Source organism: Hyperoodon ampullatus, assembly GCF_949752795.1.
Source record: "Hyperoodon ampullatus genome assembly, chromosome: 20".
Classification (NCBI taxonomy): domain Eukaryota; kingdom Metazoa; phylum Chordata; class Mammalia; order Artiodactyla; family Ziphiidae; genus Hyperoodon; species Hyperoodon ampullatus.
In genome coordinates, this window is record NC_136933.1 from 9,524,248 (window position 1) to 9,549,008 (window position 24,761).

The 24,761-nt window shown below is 41.4% G+C and overlaps 1 protein-coding gene across 3 annotated transcripts in view; it reads right to left on the bottom strand.

Annotated features, from left to right (window-relative positions):
* UNC5D (unc-5 netrin receptor D) overlaps positions 1–24,761 on the bottom strand; it is a gene marked incomplete at both ends in the record, with an annotated part of 603,454 nt that overhangs the window by 298,794 nt on the left and 279,899 nt on the right. The gene's annotated exons all lie outside the window — the stretch shown is intronic.

The window sequence follows — 24,761 nt, forward strand, 5'->3', positions numbered from 1 at the left end:
GATAAAGAAGATGTGGTACATATATAGAATGGAATATTACTCAACCATAAAAAGGAACAAAATTGGGTCATTTGTAGAGACGTGGATGAACCTAGAAGACTGTCATACAAAGTGAAGCAAGTCAGAAAGAGAAAAACAAATATCATATATTAATGTATATATGTGGAATCTAGAAAAATGGTACAGATGTACCGGTTTGCAAGGCAAAAATAGAGACACAGATGTAGAGAACGTACAGACACCAAGGAGGGAAAGTGGTGGGGGGGTGTTGGTGGTGGGATGAAGTGGGAGATTGGGATTGACATGTATACACTGATATGTATAAAATGGATAACTAATAAGAACCTGCTTACATGGGACTGAGTGAACTGATGAGGATGATTATAATTTTTGTGACTTTATGTTTGAATAAACCCCCCCCCAAAAAAGAACCTGTTGGGCCTTCCCTGGTGGTGCAGTGGTTGGGAGTCCGCCTGCCGATGCAGGGGACATGGGTTTGTGCCCCGGTCCGGGGGGATCCCACGTGCCGCGGAGCGGCTGGGCCTGTGAGCCGTGGCCGCTGGGCCTGAGCGTCCGGAGCCTGTGCTCCGCAACGGGAGAGGCCGCAGCAGTGAGAGGCCTGTGTACCGCAAAAACAAAAAAAAAAAGAACCTGTTGTATAAAAAATTAAATTAAATTTAAAAAAATTGTAATACCCTCCAAAGTTCAAGAAATTGCTCTTTGTCAGATTATAAGAATCCTACTGCATAAATTGCAAAGGAAGAAATGTAATTTAAGTTCTTAGTAAATTCAATTAGTTTTTTAAAATAGATAATGGTAAAACTTTCTAACAACCAAGGTTAATGCAGCCAGGTAACTAATGAAGTGACCTCAGGCCCGATTACTCTTTTAATATTTTAATATGTGCAGAGACAGACTTCCTTCCCTTATTCATTTTTTCTGTGTCTTTGAGTAACGAGTCCTCAGAATACATGGTGAATTGAGATACAGTGCAAACACATCCGTAATCTGTTCTCACATTCCATAACTTAGTAGACATACACACTCTGCAGTAGAGTATCCCTAATTTATACCCTAATTAGAAATGACGATTCTTTATACAGATACACCTCTAAATTTTCTATAACAGGAGAGTTTGCCAAGTAAATTTTAAAAATGTAAATAAGACTGGAGGAAGAAACTGTTGAAACTAGTTTAAAAACTCCTATCTTTCAAGGAGTTCAGAAGCCTCCATTCTACATGAGGGCTAAGTAAATCCACTTAATAATCTATTCAGATAATTCAACTCTATTTGCATGGTTATGAATTGAGAAAGTTATCAAATGTCTTTTTAATTTATGTTTTATGTTTGTAACTTGCCTTACCGTAGTACATAGATAATAGTTGAGATTGTATGGGGGTGAGGTGTTCTGGTCGGGTGTGCTTTCTGGTTAGAATTATAGCATCTTAGAGTTGGAATAAAATTTAAATATAAACTTATCTCAACATCCTTCAGATGCCTGAACTTCTATCAACATATTGTCCATCTTCTGCCAAAGCACATCAGATGAGGAGGCAATCATTGCCTCTCAGTCTCCTTTTCCTTCTAAGAGTCAGAGGCCCAGAAGATTCTGGCAGTGGTTAAGCTTAATCAGCTCTGGAGTCAGAGAGCCTGGATTCAGATAACCCCATATCACTGTGAGACCTTCAGTAATTTATTTAACACCTAAACCTCCATTTTCTTCTATGCAAAATAGGGGTAAACTTAGAACTTCCTCCCTAAGATGGCTGTGAAAACTAGAATTTAAACCATATAAAATGCTTATTATTGTATTCAGGATATTGAAATCAGTGTTGTTTTTGCTATTGTTATGATCATCGTTCCGCACACTGGGACAATGAGAATTAGCCAGAAATCATGTCAATTAGAATTATACAAGACTCATCTATTTTCTTGGCATCTCAGGGTTTTACAGCACCTCATGAAGCCTGGTTACCAAGAAAGATCAGAGTTCAGTGAAAGAGGCACTGCTCATATATTGACCCTAAGGAATAATCTAGAAATCACTTCTGAGAGGAAAAGTCCCTGAAAGCTTGATTTTCCTAAGAGTTGTGAATTCTCTTACACATGAAGACTCAACAGTTGATGAACTGAGGTCTTGCTAGTCAGATTCCAGTGAATAGAGACTTCATTATATAATTGGCCTTTCTATCAATTAGTCCCAATTGGTAAATTTTACTGTACATTTGTCCCTGTCAAGAATGAATTAATAATTTAAGTGTGACATTACATAAATACCAGACATCGATGTATGCGTATCATCTTTGGTATACATCAATATTCCCGTTAAGTCCTTGAGAGTGGCAAGAGCAGGCCAGGTGATCAGAAGGAAGTTTTGCAGGACCTCTGTGAACCACACAGACCCAAGAACAGTGCAAAAATCACCTCCTGAAAAAAACAAGGAACTGGGTTCCAATTAGTAGACTGCCAACCTGACTTGGCTTGCCAAGCCAAGATGCTGGGCAAACTGTCTGTGTTTGAGTTCACTGGTGAAGCTATGGTGGTGTTTCTTGGGCTCCGGGCAACCACACGGGGCAGAGGTTGTAAGAGGCTATTTGTCACAGCCTCAACAATGAGGCTTTATTTTCCCTAAAGGAGTCACAGCCAGGAGCTGCTAACTGGTCACAGGTGTGCACACATGCAAGCACCCAACCAATGATGCCTATTTCAACTTAGGAGCTGATGAGAAAGGTTGGGGAAAGTATCCAGCGCAGGGGAAGAATACAAGGGAAGAAATTCAGCATGTGCTATGTCCCAGGGTCTCCAAGAGCCACATTTGCCTCAATTATATACAATGGAATATTACTCAGCCATAAAAAAGAATGAAATAATGCCATTTGCAGCAACATGGATGGACCTAGAGATTTTCATACTACGTGAAGTAAGTCAGATAAAGACAAATATCATATGATATCACTCATACGTGGAATCTAAGTTTTAAAAATGACACAAATGAACTTATTTGCAAAGCAGAAAACAGACTTACAGATATGAAAAACAAACTTGTGGTTGCCAAAGGGGAAACATGGGGCGGGGGATACATCAGGAGCTTGGGATTAACTTACACACACTACTATATATAAGATAGATAACCAACATGGACCTGCTGTATAGCACAGGGAACTCTACTGACTGAATACTCTGTTGTGATAACCTATATGAGAAGAGAATCTCAAAAAGAATGAACATATGTATAACTGAATCACTTTGCTGTACACCTGAAACACAATGTTGTAAACCAACCATACTCTTATAATAAAAAAAATAAAAATAAGTTAAATTAAAAATTCTTAATTCCCCCAGCAAGCTAGCCAAGCTACAGAACTTTACACAGGCTCTATATTTGGCACTGTGTTCCCTTTCTAACAGCAGGGCCCTACTCATCTGTACCCTTTCCTGGACCTCCCTTCCCACTTCTCGGCCCTGGTGCATCACCCTGTTTCCCATGAAGGCCACTTGCCCTTATTCCTACTACTTTGACGCAATAAGAGATATATTTCCCTTGATCAATCCACAAGAAACGAAGCTGTGCTCCTTCTGGGATATTGATTACTCCCTCGTGCTCCCACACTCCACCCTACACAACTTCCCTGGGTCTACGTAATTTCTGCGTATAGACCTTTATCCTGCGACACATTATTAAATAGGAGGAAAGAGCATGTGTCATCAGCCAGACACCACCTGAACTTGCACAGTTTTAGTCCCTTAGCCTTCCTGAGGCATCATACCCTCCTCCTATTAAGATGGAGTTGATGATATCTACCTTAACGGTGGCAAGAATCTAAGTACCGAATTCTGTATTTCAGACATTAGCTATTATTCATTCAAACTATTTAAGGGTTAAAAATATGCTTACAAAAATCAAATCTGAGGCATGCATACTGCTATATTTCATTTTCAGAAGGTGGCAGAATTCTGCCATATACCTCCGACTCATTTCTAGACTACAGACAAAGCCCTGCATCTTTCTTTTCCAACGTTCTCCCTCTCTGCTCAGCCTAAGCTTATCACCAGTGTGTGTAATTAAGGGGCTTAGTGCTTGGCTGCCATTCTGAGAGGCACAGCTCCTGCCATGGTGCCACCTGGCAATCTATCAGAATTTGTTTTCTGCCACTTCCTGCTCTGAAATCCTCTTTTTGAGAGGAAGTTGGAAAAGACATAGAACCAGTTTCCACTTCCCAGCGGGACTTCAAAATATGTGCCATTTGTCTTTTTGGAGGGCTCACTCTTGATTTGCCTGTTTAGTCATTACAAGAGAAGACTCAAAGGCAGTGGTTCGGTAGAAACTCTCCCTGTCTTTGTATTTCTTTTCAGAGTCCAGTGAGTGACAATCTTTCTCATTAGAAAACTCCTGGTGCTCCCTGGTCAAGTCAGAATGTCAGGCCCTAAGCAGATGAAGATAATTTAAAAAACTGAAACGATCTAGACCTAGGTCAGAGTTTCAACTTCTCTTCCCAGCTGCATCTGAAAATAACCATTAACTTTAAACAGAACAAACTAACGACCCTCCAAGGTCACTGCATTACAAATGCACTGGAGTCCACACAGTGAGGAAAGAGTATCAGGGTGTCAAGAAGTTTCCAGATGGAAGTTTCAAGTTTTTAAAGCATTCCCCATTCCCACCTGTGTTAACCCACTGGTTTCTTATAACAGTCCTGGGAGATGTCATTATCAAGTTCATTTTACTAAGAACATTTTAGTGCCCAATTTGCCATCTCAGGACCAGTGAGTGACAAGAACAAGGGCTTCTGACCTCAACTTCAGCATTTTTTCATCAAACCAGAGCCCTTGCAACCTACTCAGTTCCAAAAGAAAGGTTCCTATGTATTTTTCTTCTCGATTTGTGTTTTATCAATAACTGAGACCCACGACAATGTCTCCATCTGCCAGACTGTGTTGTCACCGTCTTCCAGAACCTTGTCCACAAAGCCATTCTTAATTACACAGACAAGGACAGGCTGCGTCTAACGGCACCGATAAAGGTGGCATTTCACCCACACTGCAGGTCTGTCAACAGGGGCTGATGGGAAGGGAGGTCCTGATGGAGAGGTGCCCAAAAGGCTCAGCCCTACAAAAACACCTTCAAAAGGGATGGGTTAACCTGACACACATGATTCTGAAAACTCAGGACAATATTAAATAAATCAGTTAAAGCAATACGGCCCATCACCTACTCCTGGAGGTTGACAGCCCTCTTCCAACAGTGCTGATCCACAAAATCATGCCTGTCCCACTCGGGATCCACAGGTCCCTTCCATCTCACAGTCCTTGAATGCCTACAGAGTCATTAGCCTGCGCTGGACCACAGCTGCCCTGTTCCGAATCCCCCTCTGATAATATCCCCTGAAATGACTTCACTGGCACTCAGACTCCTCAACAGATGGGAGTCCTACCCAAAGCAAACAGGTCTCTGAATTAGGTTGTAAGTTATAAGCTTTACTTTGTGAGCTCTAGAATCAACAGCTGGCCCATCATTTTCTAACCGTGTGGGCTTAAGCAAGGTTTTTTTTTTTTTTTTAGCTGCAAGGCATGCAGGATCTTAGCTCCTCGACCAGGATCGAACCTGTGCCCCCTGAAGTGGAAACTCGGAGTCTTAACCACTGGACTGCCAAGAAGTCCCTTAGGCAAACTATTTAAATCTTCAAACTTCAGACTCTTTTGTCTCCAATGCTGAACACCTACATCTCTAGTGGAGGAGCAATGCCATCTACGACTCTCCTTTGCAAGGCTCTGCAAAGTTTTATGCCAATCAGGATAATTCCAATTCCATTTGCTTTACCAGTAATAGGCATGGGAAACAATTTCGACCATTAAGATGTGAATGACAGTATGCTAGGGGACTTTGAGACTTAAAATGATACACTCACATAGAAAGGACCTTTCTTCTACTAGACAATGTTGTGTCTGGATGCGATGGCTGGAACGGCTACAGCCATCTAGTTACCATGAGTGGAGTCAGCCTGAGTATACATTCAGCTAACTCACTGAGGATTATAATGTTCCAAAGTACCTGGTTTTCTGACATCCTCAATGAATGGCTGAATTAATCACTTATGTTGCATCGGGTAATAAATATTCTTATAATTTACATCATCTGAGTCAGGGCTTTTTCCTACCACTCGAAGTTAGCAGAAAGCATATTAACTGATAATTATGACAATATCTAACAACAAATGTCTCAATGTCAAGTATTACTTGAAACATGTCAGTATATTAGCTTATTTGATTATCACAACAATCCTTTCAGGCTGTTAGGAAATAGCACAGAGAGGTTAAGTTACCTGCTCAGTTCACCTAAGAGGGAGCAGAAAAGGAAGCATTTGAGACCAGGCGATCTGGGTCAGAGCCAACCATTGCACAAAATCTCTTTTCTTACTTACATGCATTATCTCATATGGGGATAATATGCTTAGCTTTAAAATAAAGTCATCTAGACAACCTCTAATGCAAAGTTGGAGGAACTTAAATATGCTGGTAATTTTGTACTAATGATGATGTGTTTCATGTGCTTACGACAGTATCAGCAATCTCCTCACCCACTATAATTGCTTCATCGCATCCTCCAGTATCTGAGTTTATTTTTTGCGCTGACCCTCACCCTCACCACAAACCTCCCAATGGTTTCTTGATGGTCTACACCCCCATCATCAAACTGGTCACAAATGGACCCCAACTTACGCCTGATTCTCAGTGCTGGCTTTTCTTCTCTCTGGAGCTTCCAATGTTACATGCCACTCGGACTCTCAATTTTTTCATTGATTTTTTAAAATTATTTTTTGAACAGCTGATTTAGTCTCTTCAAGCCAGCTTAGCAGAGTAGCTTCTGGCCATTCAATGGTACTAGGACCCATTTTCCTTTTTGTCTTCTAAATATTCCCCTAATTTTCTGACATCTTTATATCCACCATTCCCAAGTAATTGAATCCTGAATACGTTCATATAATCCCATCCTTACCCAGTCTAGCACAATGACTCTTTTATCTCCTAGTGGCCTCTGTGAGTCTTGCTTAGCTGTTCCTCTATTTGCAGAGGGCACTTGAGGATGGAAACAGGTTGCTGAATGGTGGGGGAAGGTGGATTCTGCTTTCCTGCGAGGGAGGAAGAGCCATCACAAAACCACCATGACCAGAGTCCTTAGCTATATAGTTTTACAGCAACTATATGTAATACTTCTTGGTATTCCCAAGGTGGCTTGAAAACTAACAGCTAGCATTGATAGATCATCTATGATAGGCAATGCCCAAGCAAGGATGTATATCAGCTCTTTTAATCACCCTTACAGTGCTACCTTCCTGTTAGTTCTCCATATGACAAAGGTCAAAACAGAAAGGTTGGGCTTCCCTGGTGGCGCAGTGGTTGAGAGTCCGCCTGCCGATGCAGGGGACACAGGTTCGTGCCCCAATCCGGGAAGATCCCACACGCCGCGGAGCGGCTGGGCCCGTGAGCCATGGCTGCTGAGCCTGCGCGTCCGGAGCCTGTGCTCCGCAACGGGAGAGGCCACAACAGTGAGAGGCCCGCGTACCGCAAAAAAAAAAAAAAAAAAAAAAAAAAAACAGAAAGGTTATGTAAGTTGCCCAAGGCCGCACAGCTGGTCATGGCTAACCCAGGCTTTGACTCAGGTGTCTGGGTCCACAACCAGCGCCCTTAACAACAGTGTCGTAACACCAGAACTAAGTGAGAATGTATCAATAACCATTGCTTCCTTCCAGCCAGAAAGTCCTGTGAACATGTGACCCAACCTCCCTCTAAACTTGACCTCATACCCTCCCCAGCCTAGGAGACCCTCATATCTTTGTTATCTGTCTGCCTCTTATCCATCCTTCGAGAACTAAAGCTAATTAAGATCAGCCGAACATGGCAACGGTTCCATGTGTTAAAAATCACAGGAGATAAAACTGTAAAGTAGGAAATATTGTTTCTTGAATTTAAGTCGTATGTGTTCAATATTGATGAACACTCTTCCAGGCACACAGCTAGCATGCATGTGACAGGTAGCTATATTTAATGTTCTTTTCACTGTCCCGCTCTCTTTCTTTAGACCTTAAGATAGCACCAAACAAGGAGGCATTTTTAATATACATTCTTCTGTAATGATGATTCAGAGGGAGGGACACTAGGGGTGGGAGTGGAATTAAAATTCTAACTCCCTTTCTATTAAGAAAACTTCCAGCACAGCCTTTAAGCATTCTAATTAACAAAAACTTATGGAGAAACTTATTAAGAGTAATGCGTAGCATAAGAGAACACAACTCTAACAGAGAGAGTGAAATACACAAATTCTTGAGCTGAGGTCAAATTCTATCTCTGACATTTGCCAACTCTGATCTTGGGCATGTCATTTCACCCAAGGGCAGATTCTGATGCCAGCTATACCTTTGTTTGAGTCCTGGCTTTGCCATGTTATTAAGCTGTGTGAATTTGGGCACTGCTGCAAATCACCTGGGGATGCTATTAAAATGCAGGCTCTGATGAAGCCATTCTGGGGAAAGGCATGACATTTTGTCTATCTACCAAACTCCGAAGTAATATGCGGAGGGCCTACAGATCCACTTTGAGAAGGAATTTAAGCAGTTTCCTCATCTGTTAAAAAAAAAAAAGAAAAATGAAAAGAGAGGTATCCACCTCATAGAGTTCTTGATACTACAGCTGACCCGTGAACAACACGGGTATGAACTGCGAGGGTCCACTTACAGGCAGATTTTTTCAATTGTAAATACTACAAATCTACAAAAGTCGTGGTCAGTTGAACCCACAGATGCCCAGGGCTGACTATCTGTTATGTGGAGATTTTTGACTGTGTGGAGGGGGGACGCCCCTAACCCTCACATTGTTCAAGGGTCAACCGTATATGTGAAAGAAGGCTAGTTACTAAATGTTAGGAGCACTGAAGCTCAGGAAGCTTTCACTTTGATCCAGGCTGGTAAGGGCAGTCCTCAAATTTGTCCCTGCTCACACGCATATGTGACAATTCTGCTTAGATCTGAACAGTACCTCGTCTTTATATTAAAAAGGACTATTAAAAAGGACTTTGGGGGGCTTCCCTGGTGGTGCAGTGGTTGGGAGTCCGCCTGCCGATGTGGGGAACACAGGTTTGTGCCCCGGTCCAGGAAGATCCCACATGCCGCAGAGCGGCTGGGCCCGTGAGCCATGGCCGCTGAGCCTGCGCGTCCGGAGCCTGTGCTCTGCAACGGGAGAGGCCACAACAGTGAGAGGCCTGTGTACCGCAAACAAACAAAAAAAAAAAAAAAAAAGAAAAGGACTTTGGGGATTTCCCTGGCAGTCCAGTGGTTAGGTCTCCAAGCTCCCACTGCACGGGGCACGGGTTCAATCCCTGGTCGGGGAACTAAGACCCCACATGCTGTGAGGCATGGCCAAAAATAAAAATAAATAAAAACAAAGATGACTTTGGCTTGTAGGAAGGATAACTTTATGGGCTGCCCTTATCTCCAAGTTCACCCCACCCTGGGACTCTTTATCTAGTTCTCTCTGTGCTTTAGGTAAGTTATGCCATGATGCCCTTATCAGTGAGGCTCTGCAGAAATGAAGAGGGGGAACTTCCCATAAAACATGTTTATAATTGGCTGTGTGAGACCAACACATTTATATCTACCAATGAGGATTAATATGCTCATAAAACACCAGTAGTAGCTGTCTCTCTCACCAGCTGAGAAGAAAGCATTATTCCACTGCAGTCTCTTTTGTATTTAAATCCATATTTTACCTACATATATATTTACAAAACAAATTTTAAATATTAAGTAGAATGCAAGTTATAACAAATAATCATGTTTCCCACACTTACTTAATGCCAAGGTTGAGAAAGGAAATCGCATCAATAACATGAGTCAGTCCCTCAAACACAAGGTTTTATTTGTTAAGACATCAAATAAAGCACAAGATGGTGTTTGCTCATAGGTAACATACCAAAGCAGGAAGCCCATAAGCTCAGGGGAATTCTACATTCATTCAAATAGATTCTAATGATGGTAAGAATGGGGGTAATTTAATCCAAATTGTTTAATTCTGAATGAGAAAAGAGGTGACTAAACGTTTCTTTTTCCCTTCCTTTTTGTCTTCTGTCTGCCCTTGCACAGAGACTTCAAAAACCAAGACAGACGCAGTGAAGCTTTGGTTCTGGGTAACTTGAGAGGTTCCCCCCAAAGGGAGTTCATTTCTCTCACCATCACAACACTCAGCCACTGCTACCTGGGGCTCAGCCCATTGTGATCTGCTTTTGAGAGCTCTCCTCCCCTTAGCTTAAGATCTCTTGTACAGACACCTAAATGCAAGCAGCCATCAGCACAAAAGCAACATCTAGGGGACAAGCAGGCTGCAGGCTAGCCAGTGAGGGCACTTTTGCTTTTAGCCTTTGTCAGGCAGCGCCCAGAAGTGATGGAGTTCCTCGAATTTATTTCTGACTCTAAGCCCCTCTATACAGACGGACTTATTCTGTCTGCCTTGGTAATCACATTTTGTGAACACTGTAAACTTTTCCACAGAGCACTGTCATGCCTGACTGTCTTCCTGCTTCTGGTCATCAGACATCACATTTACTGAGCACCTACCATATACCAGCTAATGTGCTAGGCACCGGTGCACAAATCAGACATGTTCCCTGATGTCACCGAGCTTATGGTAAAGCACCCACACATGTTCCCTGACGAGCTTATGGTAAAGCACCCACAGAGGCACCAAGAATCGTGGTCCTCTAAATGACTAAAGGGATCTTTCTCACTACTCCCCCGGCCCCACCACTTTTTATAACAGTTTTATAAACCCCTATTATAGGGTTTTTGGTTTTATTTTTAACTAACCCTTTTTTTTTTTTTTGCGGTACGCAGGCCTCTCACTCCTGTGGCCTCTCCCGTTGCGGAGCACAGGCTCCGGACGCGCAGGCTCAGCGGCCATGGCTCACGGGCCCAGCCACTCCATGGCATGTGGGATCCTCCCGGACCGGGGCACGAACCCGTGTACCCTGCATCAGCAGGCGGACTCTCAACCACTGCGCCACCAGGGAAGCCCTAACTAACCCATTTTTAGAAGGTCATATTTACCCATCTCCACTCCCCAACATAGACAATATCTGGTCAATTTCACAATGCTCTTGACCAATCATTTGCTTTAATTTCATTCATATGCACGCATTCAATCAATCACCAATCCTTTAACTGAGCAGCTGTAGTATGTGGGCTTTGTACTAAGCATGAGGATAACCACCAGCCCTCAAGAGGCTCCTAGCCTAGTAGGCAAGGTGGAGACACTCAGTGAGTACGATTTGATGAGTAGTATAATGGGAAGTTCAGTGGCACATATATACAATGGAATATTACTCAGCCATAAAAAGAAACGAAATTGAGTTATCTGTAGTGAGGTGGATGGACACGGAGACTATCATACAGAGTGAAGTAAGTCAGAAAGAGAAAAATAAATACCATATGCTAACACATATATATGGAATCTAAAAAATAAAATGGTTCTGAAGAACCTAGGGGCAGGACAGGAATAAAGACGCAGACATAGAGAATGGACTTGAGGATATGGGGAGGGGGAAGGGGAAGCTGGGATGAAGTGAGAGAGTGGCATGGACATATATACACTACCAGATGCAAAATAAATAGCTAGTGGGAAGCAGCTGCATAGCACAGGGAGATCAGCTCGGTGCTTTTTGCCCACCTGGTGGGGGGGATAGGGAGGGTGGGAGGGAGATGCAAGAGGGAGGAAATATGGGGATATATGTGTATGTATAGCTGATTCACTTTGTATAAAGCAGAAACTAACACACCATTGTAAAGCAATTATACTCCAATAAAGATGTTAAAAAAAAAAGATGCCAGAGACTACTTCACAGTGGAGTAGTTGTCATTGGTTCATGCATACACAGCTTGACTAGAAACATAATAGAAGCATTACACATCTTACAAGCCTAACATCAGTCAATAGAAGAGATAAAGACAAATATCCTTGAAAACTAAGTATTATTAGATTACATAGCTTAATGCCATCAAAACATGAAATCAATTATAGTCAACCCTCGGGATCTGCGGGTGATTGATTCCAGGACCCACTATGGATACAAAAATCCACAGATGCTCGAGCCCCAGTGTCAGCCCTCTGTATTCACAGGATCCACATCCACGGATTCAACCAACCACGGATACAGAGGGCCAACTGGTTTTAAACTGAAAGGTGATGTACGAATCTGTCTGTTGTTTAATGCTGTCTTGGGTTTGAGTGGTACAAGATAACGTTCACGCCTTCCCAATTTGATATTTTCACTTGCACAAAAATTCAGTTAGGGGCTTCCCTGGTGGCGCAGTGGTTGAGAGTCCGCCTGCCGATGCAGGGGACACAGGTTCGTGCCCCGGTCCGGGAGGATCCTACATGCCGCGGAGCGGCTGGGCCCGTAAGCCATAGCCACTGAGCTTGCACGTCTGGAGCCTGTGCTCCGCAACGGGAGAGGCCACAAGAATGAGAGGCCCGCGTACGGCAAAAAAAAAAAAAAATTCAGTTAGAATATCAGATATTTTGCATTTCCAGCATGGACATTAATGAAACATGGAGGGGAGGGGGATGAGAAAATGAGATCTTTGAGTTGCCATGATTCACATTTTTTTCAATATCATGCAATGTTCCCACTAATGAGTAATAGCTGAGAAGCAATATAGGGTATTAACTGTTACATATTAATAACGCCCTGCTGCTGGAGAACAAAAACAGGCCTTTACGTGCTGCTTATAAACAGCTTATACGCTCCTGCAGCTTCTGCTTTGCTCTGTTCATCCCTCCAAGCTACTCTTCTTAAAAGCTTTTCAACATTAAAACCAAAACTTTCAAGGGAGATGAAATGGGCTCCTGAAAAATTGCTTCCTCTGGCTAGACAGTGCCAGAACAGATATAATTAAAATATACTTACAACAGTTATTTAAAAGTCTTCACCCCAGAGAACAAAGTTTTGCCAACCACTAAACTCAGTGTAGTCACTGAATCACATGTGGTTTCTTTAGCGGCAAAACTTATCACTTTGGTCAGTTAAGTTATGATAAATCAAAGAAAGAAACTTCCATGGGGGAGAATTAACCAACAGCAAGGCTGATACCCAACTTTCACAAAGGATAACTGAAACCAAGATTCCTCCCAAATGCAACTATAGACTTAAGGTAGGTGCTTATCAGGCCTCTGGTCTTAATTGTCTGCTAATATATGGACTTGCAAACTGGCAGGAGGACAGCACTGAATGAAGTGAATCCAGCCCTGATCATAATTGCACCTGGGGTGTGTGGTGTTGATTCTTTGCTAGAGAAACACTTCATTTACCGAAGCTGTTGGTCTGAACCAATCCCCAAGCTCTTCCCTCAACTTGATTTGTAGATCAATTGTTGTGATTAAAGTAAAGGGATTTGAGGGAGCCAAATGCTGATTCAAACACTTGAGGTGCTTACGGCAGTGTTATTCACATCCTGCTTTAGACCAAGCTGGTGGAGTTCTTGTTTCCAAGCAAGGAAGTCTCAGAAAATTGCTGAATGCTTGGAAGCTACTGTGGGGGGGAACAAGACCTACCCAGGGAAAGAAGAGCATGTGGATGAAAGTAATGAGAATATAGAGGGTACGTTCGTAAAAACTAAAGTTTTGCCAACGATGGTGTGATTCTCACGCTTCCTTACATGGTTGTGAGTTTCAAGCTAATGAAGCTGGGTTTGCGGAGCATCTATGTACACTCAATTACGACTCTGTGGTCATGCCTGATGACTAAATCCAGCAGCCAACCACCTTAAGAGGAAGAGACCAGCCACATCAATACGAGATGTGCCAACATGGCTGAAACACAAGTCCTAAAACCAAACATATATCTGCTCACATATCGCCCCATTTTCTTCCTGGGATACTGGAAGGGGTCCATCTTCTTCTTCCTGCAAGGGTGCATTTGATCCTATCCCTCCTGCTTTTCCAGGATGCTCGCCTAATCACATTTTCCTTTCTTTCCTATAGTATACAGCTTTCCCATTTCCCTGTAGTGATCCTTCTGGTCAAGATTTAGCTGTGATTAAATCTCTATCATGTTAATCAAAAACAGTATAAGATCTACACTCCACTAACTTTCTTCTCCTTCACGAGAGTGACCTACATTCATGGTTCCTCAATCTGTAACCTACTCAGTCTAGAAACAATCAACCAACACAGGTCCCACCAACATCACCAACGGTTTCCATGACGATAGCTCCAATGGACATTTTCAGCCTCCAACTTAATTTATACCATCTGACACATTTAACAACTCCCTTGTTCTTGAGATGTTATTTTGCTCGTTTGTCCTTAATCTCAAAGGATGTTTCTTCACGGTTTCCTTCAAATCCATCCCTGACTCGATTATTAAAATGTTGGAACACCCCAAGGTCCAGTCCTAGGTCATGTTTTTTCCTTGTGTTCTTTCTATCCATGTTCTGAGCTTCAATTTACAAAAAAGGCACCTGACACTTGACATGTCCAAGACCTCCCTCATCTCTCCCTTCCTCATTGCCAACCCTGCCTCACCTCTGGTGCTGCCCCTCTAAAGGCAAGGTCCCACCAGGTTTCAACTGGGTAGGTCAGCTACAATATAGATGCACCTCAAATAGCCTGGTGAGTGAAAAAAGCCAGACAAAAAAGAACAGATTCTATGATTCCATTTATACGAAATGCCCATAAAAGGCAAATCTATAGAGATCAAAAAGTAGATTAGCTGTTGCCTAGGGCAAGAGATGGGGAAGGGGAGTGACTAAACATGGGCATAAAGTTTCTTTTTAGGGTGACGGAAACGTTTTAGAATTAGACTGGTGTTGGCAGTGCAAGTCTAAAAATACACGAAATTGTATTGAGTTGTACACTTAAAAATGGATCAACTTTGTGACATGTAAATTGTACCTCCCTAAAACAGTTTTTAAAAGTTACATAAGTAGCAATTATATTTGACTTTCCCCCCTTTTCTCTCTCACCTCCATTTTCAACCTATTCCTAGGTTCCACCCATTAGACTACTAAAATATTACTCCATTCATTCATTTCTCTCTATCGTGCTCTCATCTAAATGAGCATCATCTTTTCCCTGACTATTGCAATGGACTTTTCACCAGAGTCTCCCTTCAGTTCTGGCACCCATAACAAAGTGTTCTCCACACTTCAGCCAGAAAGATCTTTTCTGCTTAGAAATCCTTTACTGACTCCCAGAAGTCCCTAGATAAAGACCACATGCCTTAAATGACCTGAAAGACCCAGTGTGACTGGCCAGCTGACCCCTCTCCAGCCTTTCACCCCAGTCTCTCCTCCCCATATCCTGCTGGGTCAGCTACATGTTTTTATTTGCAGTGTTCTTCCACCCCTCCTTCACCTGCTCAATTCCAACTCCCCCTTCTCTGGGTAGCAGCCCAAGAATTAGCCTGAGGGAAATTAACCATTGGTTACTGCCCTCATAGAACCATGTTTCTTGTCTTCAGAAAACTAATCCCGTATCACTCAGCCATAAAAAAAGAATGAAATAAGGCCATTTGCAGCAACATGGATGAACCTAGAGATTATCATATTAAGTGAACTCAGAGAAAGACAAATAGATCACTTATATGTGGAATATAAAAAATGATACAAATGAACTTATTTACAAAACAGAAACAGGCTCACAGACATAGAAAACAAAGCTACAGTTACCAAAGGGGAAGGGGGGAGGAATAAATTAGGAGTTTGGGATTAACAGATACACACGACTATATGTAAAATAGATAACCAACAAGGACCTACTGTATAGCGCAGGCAACTAGACTCAATACTTTGTAATAACCCATAAGGGAAAAGAATCTGAAAAAAAGAGATCTGTATGTAAGTATAACTGAATCACTGTGCTATACACCTGAAACACAAGATGGTAAATCAACTATACTTAAATAAAAAATTAAAAAACAAAAAGAAAACCATTTCCAGTTTGTAATTCAACATTCACCACTGTGACCATTTGGGTTAATATCTGCCCCTTTTTCCACCCATGGAATTTGCATGAGAGCATGGAGTACATATGTATTTGCCCTTGTGGTCACCATTGTATCTTTAGCACCTAGACTAATACTTGGATGTAAACAATTAGTTCAAAGAATAGCTTCTCTGGTAGTAATAGTTAATATCAACAACTTTTATTAATATATAAGTCCTTTCTTAAGACAGTCAAAGGGTAGGACATGGCTATTACTTTTAGTATTTCAATGATATTTTCATATACACACACAATCCTTAATACACCTGTGAAATAATCTAGTTTCCTGATCTTCACTGAACCCAGGTAAACTGAGGACTGAAATGAACAAGCTAGTTGGGCCCAGAGGCCCAGAGAGGAGCAGCCAGATGGAGATACGACCAAGCACATAAATATCAGGCAGAAATTACTTTTAAAGCTTGTCTCTAAATCATGACTTTTCTTCTATTTAATAGAATGAGCCTCTGCCAGCCAAACAGAAATTTCACACTCCTCAAATTCTGCTAGGAAAAAAAAATGTTTTGACATCCTTTCCTTATCTCTACATACACCGACTTCTCCTGGAGCTTCTGTATGACAGCACCTCTGGCAAGGCCAGATTCCTCAGCCTCTCTTTTCCCTGTGATTAAAAATAAGCTCCCAAACATCACTTGGCAATAAGGCTAGCTGTCAGGCGTCTGGTCCCAACTCAGACACTCTTCTTATGCCCTGGGCAGAACTCTGAGCCTCACTGGGCCCATTCCCGGAGCACCACCCCCTAATCCAAAACCAGGAGCCCTTAAGAGACCAGACAGAGAAAGAAACCTGAAATGCTGGGTAGGAAAAGTGCCAAAACTATGTTTCTAAGATTCTTCTACCAGAGACTTTTTAAAATAAAATCATTAAAAAGTACAATGAAAACAGGACAAAGGAAAGTTCCTTTAAAAAAAAAAATACATGTGAAAGATGAAGAACTAAAATCACAAAAATTTAACTAACCGATTTTGATGTTGTAGATGGGGACAAAATTATGATTTGTCAGCATCATTCTGGACAATTACATCTAAATAAATATTCCAAGCATTTGACTCAACTTATGCAAGGCTCACTTTAGAAATTAGAATTCTGCCAGTGTGTAAAACGGTTTGAATAGCAAATAGTGAATGGAGAATACCGCTTTTGACCATGGTCACTATCTACCTGTAATTCGTAGGAAATCAATTCTTTCCAGAGATTACAGATATTCTCCCTAAAATAAACGTAAAACTTGGCGCTCTCATAGGATTTTTGGAACAGTAACCAAAATATTGTAGGGTAAGTTTCTAGGAGTTTAGGAAAAATATATTATCAATATCATTTACCCAAGTAGGGTAAACACACCTAGCATGTCAAAGAAGTTCACAGTAATGCAAGATATTAGAGTGTAACAGCATGTTTAATATACATTATTTCATTTTCTTTAGAAACATACTGAACTCAACTCTTAGGAGCTGTTCTGAAGAGAAACATTTAATTAGATTCTGTATTACTGGAAACCACATAATTTTATATTTAACTTTATAATACTAAGCACCAATTATCTCACAGAGAAGGTAGTCTGTATATTTGTTGAGAGTTCAGGAGAGGGAAAACCAATTACAGGGACACTTTAAGCATTTAGAACAGACAGGAAAGAGAGAGAAGGTGAGAAAGGTCACTTTGAGAATTTGACTCTTTACTTGGCATCCATTTTACTAAAGGGATCCATCTACTAGTAAAAAGTGACAAATGATCTTTCAAAGTATTCAAATGTCAGTTATTTAAAAACAAAATAATTAAAAATCAAGTTAATTTCTAAATATTTTCATGTATATTCCTTTTGCTTAAGAAAAAATTCACCTATCGTTTTCAGTGACTTTTTTTCCGGTATAAACTAGTAAAACATAGAAATGCAGGGTCTCCTATTCACAGAAATATGGTAGAAAGTTTATCAATTACAGAAAGAAAATAAGTCTCCATTAAAACCCCTTCTAAAGGATTCTACAAACTTAATATAATTTAATATTCTGTTGAATTAAAAAATACCAAAATCTCAGTATTAATAAGAAAGAAAAAATTTAATAACACCCACAACTCTTTTTGTTTTAATGCCATTTGTGGGTTTGGAATTTTGTTGGTTTGTCTAATTCTTGTTTTGCGATTCAAACAACCTAAAGATACCCTGAAATTATTTGCCAACTGGAAAAGCAAATTCAGTAACTGTTAACATAGGACCAACAACATAAGGAAATTCTAGTGAGTTTTAAAGCATTTGGCTTCCAGACCCAATGTGACACAACATTTCATACAACACACAACCTAGACACTCCCTCTCAGAGAGACGGATAACAGGATTCCTATTTTCAAGACTAGGAACAGACGCTTAACTACAAAGTGAACTGCCTTTTCTCTTTGTCACAGGATTCCTTGAAGCATATCTTAATTGTTAATGAAATTCGAGTAGAGATAAGAGCAAATTTTCAGTCACGCATATGACAGCTTCTGGGACCCCAAGGTCTCAACCACTGATGGCCAACTCTAGCTTTTCCTAGATTAAGGATGAAAATGCTAGTAGTCCCTTTATATTTCCCTCCTTTGCACCCTGACAGGTTCATTTCTTTTACCTTACATCTTGTCAGTTAAAAAAGATGAAAGATCAGAAAAAGAAATCTAAGCTCTGAAGCAGAGTAATAACATAGCAATCTGTTTCTTTTGACCTAAACTTGAAGCTCTTTCTTTAACAATGACAAGAAAGTGTAAACTTATATTCAGACTCTAGAAAGAAAGCCAAAAGAGAAAAGTGCAGCATTCAGGAAACAATGGAAATTAAAGAAAATTAGCTATCAAAATATTTGAGAAGATTTAATTATTGTTTATCTAGTACTTGCTTCATGCAAAGCCATCTACCAAAAGGAAGTTGATGGGCACTCTTGTCCCCTTATAGCATTACAAGAGCGATGAGAAGGAAACGAGTTTTTTTTTTTAAAGCTAAGGAACAAGGGACTTGATTAATAAGTATTCCCACATAAGCTAATGAGAATAATGTACATAGTCAGTGTCTGGCAAATAAAAGTCTGAGTGTAGAATAAATAAGAAAAAGGAGTTTAAATACTAGAAGCATATGACAAGCTGGGGTGGGGGGGATCAGACCAAAGGATACATATGTCACAAAGTAACATTTTGGAAGCTCTTTTTTCCCCTGTCCTGTTTGTCTATTTCTGTTGCCCTTAAACCTTAATCATAAAAATGAGATCACTACCATAACATTTAACCTAACTCCTGAGGTTTGCTTTAGTGAATGTACACAATGCCTTGCCCAACTTGTTGATCCATTTCCTGGATGAGAAGGAGTAACAATGAAGAATAAGTAGTTAAAGAATGACTGCTTCTCTACCCCCAACTTCTCCCTTAGCAAATTTGCAGGTGGACCATGCGGGCAAGACAGCATCCAAAGAAAGATCAGGAGAAGCCAGGAGTCTGCATGCAATGGAAAAATGATGAAGAATCTGACCTCCTATCTTAATGATGAACTGAGATCATTTCCCCTTTTTCTCTTTAAAAACTGTCATGGCTGAGCAGAATCTTTTTTTTTTTTCGGTATGCGGGCCTCTCACTGTTGTGGCCTCTCCCGTTGCGGAGCACAGGCTCCGGATGCGCAGGCTCAGCGGCCATGGCTCACGGGCCAGCCGCTCCGCGGCATGTGGGATCTTCCCAGACCGGGACACGAACCCATGTCCCCTGCATCGGCAGGCGGATTCTCAACCACTGCGCCACCAGGGAAACCCTGAGCAGAATCTTCAGAGTTGGTCTCTGGACAAGAGTCCACCTTCTCCCCAGGTTGCTGGCTTTTCTGAATAAAGCATCTGTCCTTTCAACCAACACTTGCCCCTCAATTATTGGCTTCTGAGTGGCAAGCAGCCAAACCTGATTTCTGTAACAACTGTGTCAATCTCCAAATACCACTCCTAGAGGCTTCAAAACAGAAATAACTGAGTTGTGGATCTCCTCCCACAAGGAAATAATTTCTAAAGTGTTGCCTTCTTGGAGTACATTTTGAGTATGTTATGTTACTAGCCACCAAGGATGATAATGCTGGGGTTCCTTATTTTATGGAAACAAACATATAAAACATCTAGTTTTTAAAAATTAATTAAAAAAAAAATTAATTAAAATGGAAGGACACGGTGATGGAATGATCTAGAGTTGAGGTATTTTTAAATGATGACATCTCCTGTTTAAGTGAAACAATTTATCAAGCCCAAGCCGACTGTTTAAAGCCAAGTCTGTCATAATAATGGTCATTAATAGTCAGTATCTCCCTAAGTCAGTTAATGTTTATTTTGAAAAATTACACATGGTAAATAAATGATCATACCTTCTCTAGAAGAGAGCATCTCTATTTCACTTTCACAAAGGCTTCAAACATCATAAAGAGATACTTTCCAGAAAGGTGCCCTTGCTTGATGATACTTATTATAAAGATACTTTCTTTACCTAAAGTTCACTCAGCAGCCTCAGCTACCTGAATGTAAACAAGCAAATGGAAAGCACTGATAACCTCTTAAAAACTACTATTAATGCTGCAAAATTCATGCACTAAGAATCAGGCTATCACCACAGCATACATGTGCTTAGTTTGCAAGCAACTATAGCTAATTCAATTATTTAAGCACCCAGTGATTAAAAATCAAGTAAGGAATGGGGAAAAGGAATGCTACATGTGAGTGAACAGAAAGGAAAAGAAACAGCCAAAAAGAGTTAACAAAATTTTTGTTAAAAAAATTAGAAAAGTGATAAAACTGTTCCTAAGAACTCCAGGTACAGAGAGCCACGTGAAGCCTTTTAATGAAATGACAAGCAGGGCTAAACCTTTTAATGTCTCCTGAGGGCCCCCCTCTCTTCCAGAGGCCAGCAGAATAATGTTCATAATGAAACCCTAAATCACCCAAAACGTCTAATGCAGGGCCACTCTCTGATATACCAAGCTAAGGATTCATATAATGTGCTTTAAAGACATCTCTATCCAAGATTATCTGGTGTTTCAGTTTTGGTACAAAGGAAACTTCGGTCATCTAGATATTTCTCTTCCACGAGCCTCCAAAATCCTTAATAAAAGCAAACAAATAAGGGATTTCTATACTCATGTTTCTGGTGGCTGCCCAAAGGGAGAACATAGAATTGCTAAATAAGGAAATCTCTGGTTACAGTAACAACCAACTCACAATTTTAATAAAACATACTATAACATCCTTCTAATGGATCCTTTCCCCTGGGGTTATATTTAAGTCAAGTCGAAGTTTGTATGAATAGTGATTTTTAAATGGGCAATATTTACTAATTGTGGAAACTCAAAAATGATCTTCAACAAAAACAAAAAAACCATAAAGACAACCAAAGCTGCGCGTAATTTTAACTGAGCATAAATCTTTCATGTACACACCTCAGGTGATGTCTCATGATTCCAGAGTAGATGGAATACCCTGCATTGCAATGTTTAACTTTTGCAGTAACTCAAAGCATGTTTGCGGAAGCAGACATCAAAGATACAACTGACTCTTTAATAAGTGAACAGTTCAGAATTATATAATTGGAAAAGTTCCCAAGTGTATTAGATTCCTAGGGCTGCCATAAAAAAATTCCAGACCAAGATCATGGTATCAACAGGTTTGCTTTCTCCTGAGGCCTCTCTCCTTGGCTTGCAGACAGCCACCTTCTCACTGTATCATACATGGTCTTCCCTCTGCACTGTACACCCCTGGTGTCTACTGTCCAAACTTCCTGTTCTTATAAGGTCACCATTCAGACAGGATTGGGGCCCACTCTAATGGCCTCATTTTAACTTAACCTCTCTAAAGGTCCTATCTTCAAATATAGTTACATTCTGAGGTACTGGGGGCCAGGACTTTAATACATGAATTTTGGAGGAACACAATTCAGCTCATAACACTTTGCCCTCTGGCCCTCCAAAATGCATGTTTTCGTGTGCAAAATAAATTCATGCCCACCTCAACAACTCCTAAAGTTTTAAACCATCCGATATGAGATGAGCATCATACATAAGACTCTAATCTCAACTGAATCAAATGTGGGTACAACTCGAGGTATAATTCCTCCTAAGGCAAAATTCCCCTACAGCTATGAACCTCTGAAACCAGACACATTATCTGCTTCCAAAACACAATGGTGAGACAGGCATAAGATAGACATTTCCTTTTCAAAAGGGAGAAAAAGGAAAAGAGGGAAAAAAAAAAAATCACAGGTCCCAAGAAAGTCTTAAACCTACCAGGGCAAATTCCATTAGATTTTTAAGGCTTGAGAATAATCTTCTTTGGTTTGATGCTTTTTGGTTTGGGTCCATCAAGATGGCGGCCCCACCTCCCAGGTTCACTGGGTTGACAGGGTTGACCCTGTCCCACTAAACATAGGCGGTAGCCCTGCCTTCTGAAACCAAGGAGGGGACAAACTCCCTGGGCCTGTGTCATCTGAGCCCACAGTGGCAGTGGCACCTCTGCCACTCTGAATCACCTTTGGAGTCATCCATCCTTCCCTTTTCTTGAAGGACAAGACATGGTCACTGCCAGATAGCTCTTGTTCATCCAGTAGAGGCTCAGAAATCTGACAAGTCTTCCTTCATTTTTATCCCATGTCTGTCCCCTGTAGCCCAAGCTGGCTGTATTTCTGCTGGTCCAACCCCATCTCTATTCCTAACTTCTGCTGACATGGCCAACTGGATCTATGAGTCGCACATGTAATCTCTTTATCAAATGACTGCCCAGCCACCCCCTTGGTGTTCTCTTCAGAAAATGCTTTCTCATTTTTTCCCCAACACAGATAAGCTGAGGATTTTATGAGTATCCAAGTCCTGGTTTCTTCTTGCTTCCCAATTCTTTTTTTAAAAATCTATTCATTTATTTATTTTTGGCTGCATTGGGTCTTCATTGTTGGGTCTTAGTTGCTGCATGCAGGCCTTCTCTAGTTGTGGCTAGGGGTGGCTACTCTTCGTTGCGGTGCACGGGCTTCTCATTGTGGTGGCTTCTCTTGTTGCAGAGTATGGGCTCTAGGCACGCGGGCTCAGCAGTTGCGGCTCGTGGGCTCTCGAGAGCAGGCTCAGTAGTTGTGGTGCATGGGCTTAGTTGCTCCATGGCATGTGGGATCTTGCCGGACCAGGGCTCGAACCCATGTCCCCTGCATTGGCAGGCGGATTCTTAACCACTGTACCACCAGGGAAGTCCCACCAATTCTTTCTTTAATCTCTCTACTCTGGCATTTTACCCTAAGTAGCAGGGAGAAACCAAGTCATGCCTTCAATGCTTTGCTTAGAAATGTCCTCAACTAATCCCCAACAACATGTACAAATCCTGCCTTCCACAAAGCACGAGAACACAATTCAGCCAAGTTTTGTGCAATTTTATAACCAGGACTTCCTTTCCTTCAACAGCATGTACCTCATTTCTGAGTCCTCACTCATTAAAGTGAGGAATCACCACTGGAGTCATCCTTCCCTTTAATGGCCCCATTTCTACCAAGAGTCTCTCCAAGACAGTCCAGGCTTCTTCTAACATGTACCTCAAAAACTCTTCCAGCCTCGACCCACTGCCCAGTTCCAAAGACACTTCCACATTTTTAGGCATTTGGTACAGCAGAACCCTACCTTCCCAGTATCAAAATCTCTATGAATCAGGGTCCTGTAGAGGAACAGGATCAACAGGATGTATATGTGGTCTCTGCTAGTTTTCCCAGCTCTGCAAGGACAGCGAGCAGACTGAAGATCCAGGGACAAATTGCAGTTTGGGTCCAAAGGCAGTCTGCTGGCAGAATTCTTTCTTGCTCAGGGGAAGTTAGTGTTTATTCTATTAAAGCCTTCAACTGATTGAATGAAGCCCACCTACATTATGAGGGTAATATCCTTTATTCAAAGTCTATCAATTTCAATGTTAATTTCATTAAACAAGTAAACCAACAAAAACAGATTCACAGAAACATCCAGAATAATGATTGACCAAATATCTGGGCACCATGGTCCAGCTATGTTAACACATAAAATTACCCATGACACCAAGTATCATTTCAATTTTATAAGGCATAGGTGTCAGGTGCAGTGCTGTGATCCACCATGAGATCAGCAATGATGGTGAGGTTCCAAAGACTCTAATAATCTTTACCTTCTAAGAAGAGTAACTGGACTATAACTGCTTAGTCATCGAGCATAATAAAAACCATCTGCTGAATCTTAGCTCTAACACTGTGACCTGGGGTTGGATAGTATGGCCTGGGATTCTGTTACTGTTCTATGCAAGAGTCCTGGGCCAGCAATATTAAGACAAAGTATCCAACCTCAAAAGCAACTAGTTCGGGCTTCCCTGATGGCGCAGTGGTTGAGAGTCCGCCTGCCAATGTAGGGGACATGGGTTCGTGCCCCGGTCCGGGAGGATCCCACATGCCGCGGAGTGGCTGGGCCCGTGAGCCATGGCCGCTGAGCCTGCGCGTCCGGAGCCTGTGCTCCGCAACGTGAGAGGCCGCAGCGGTGAGAGGCCCGCGTACCTCAAAAAAAAAAAAAAAAAAAAAAAGCAACTAGTTCTACGACCCAGAGAAAGTCCCTTCACATCATTCAGCCTGGATTTCCTTAACTGCTCAAAGGGTGCATTAGAAGATATGGCTTCATCCATCTCTACGATGCTAATACTGATGGTTGCCTCTTCAGACGTTTTGGGGAATCTCCATGAGCTAGAAACTG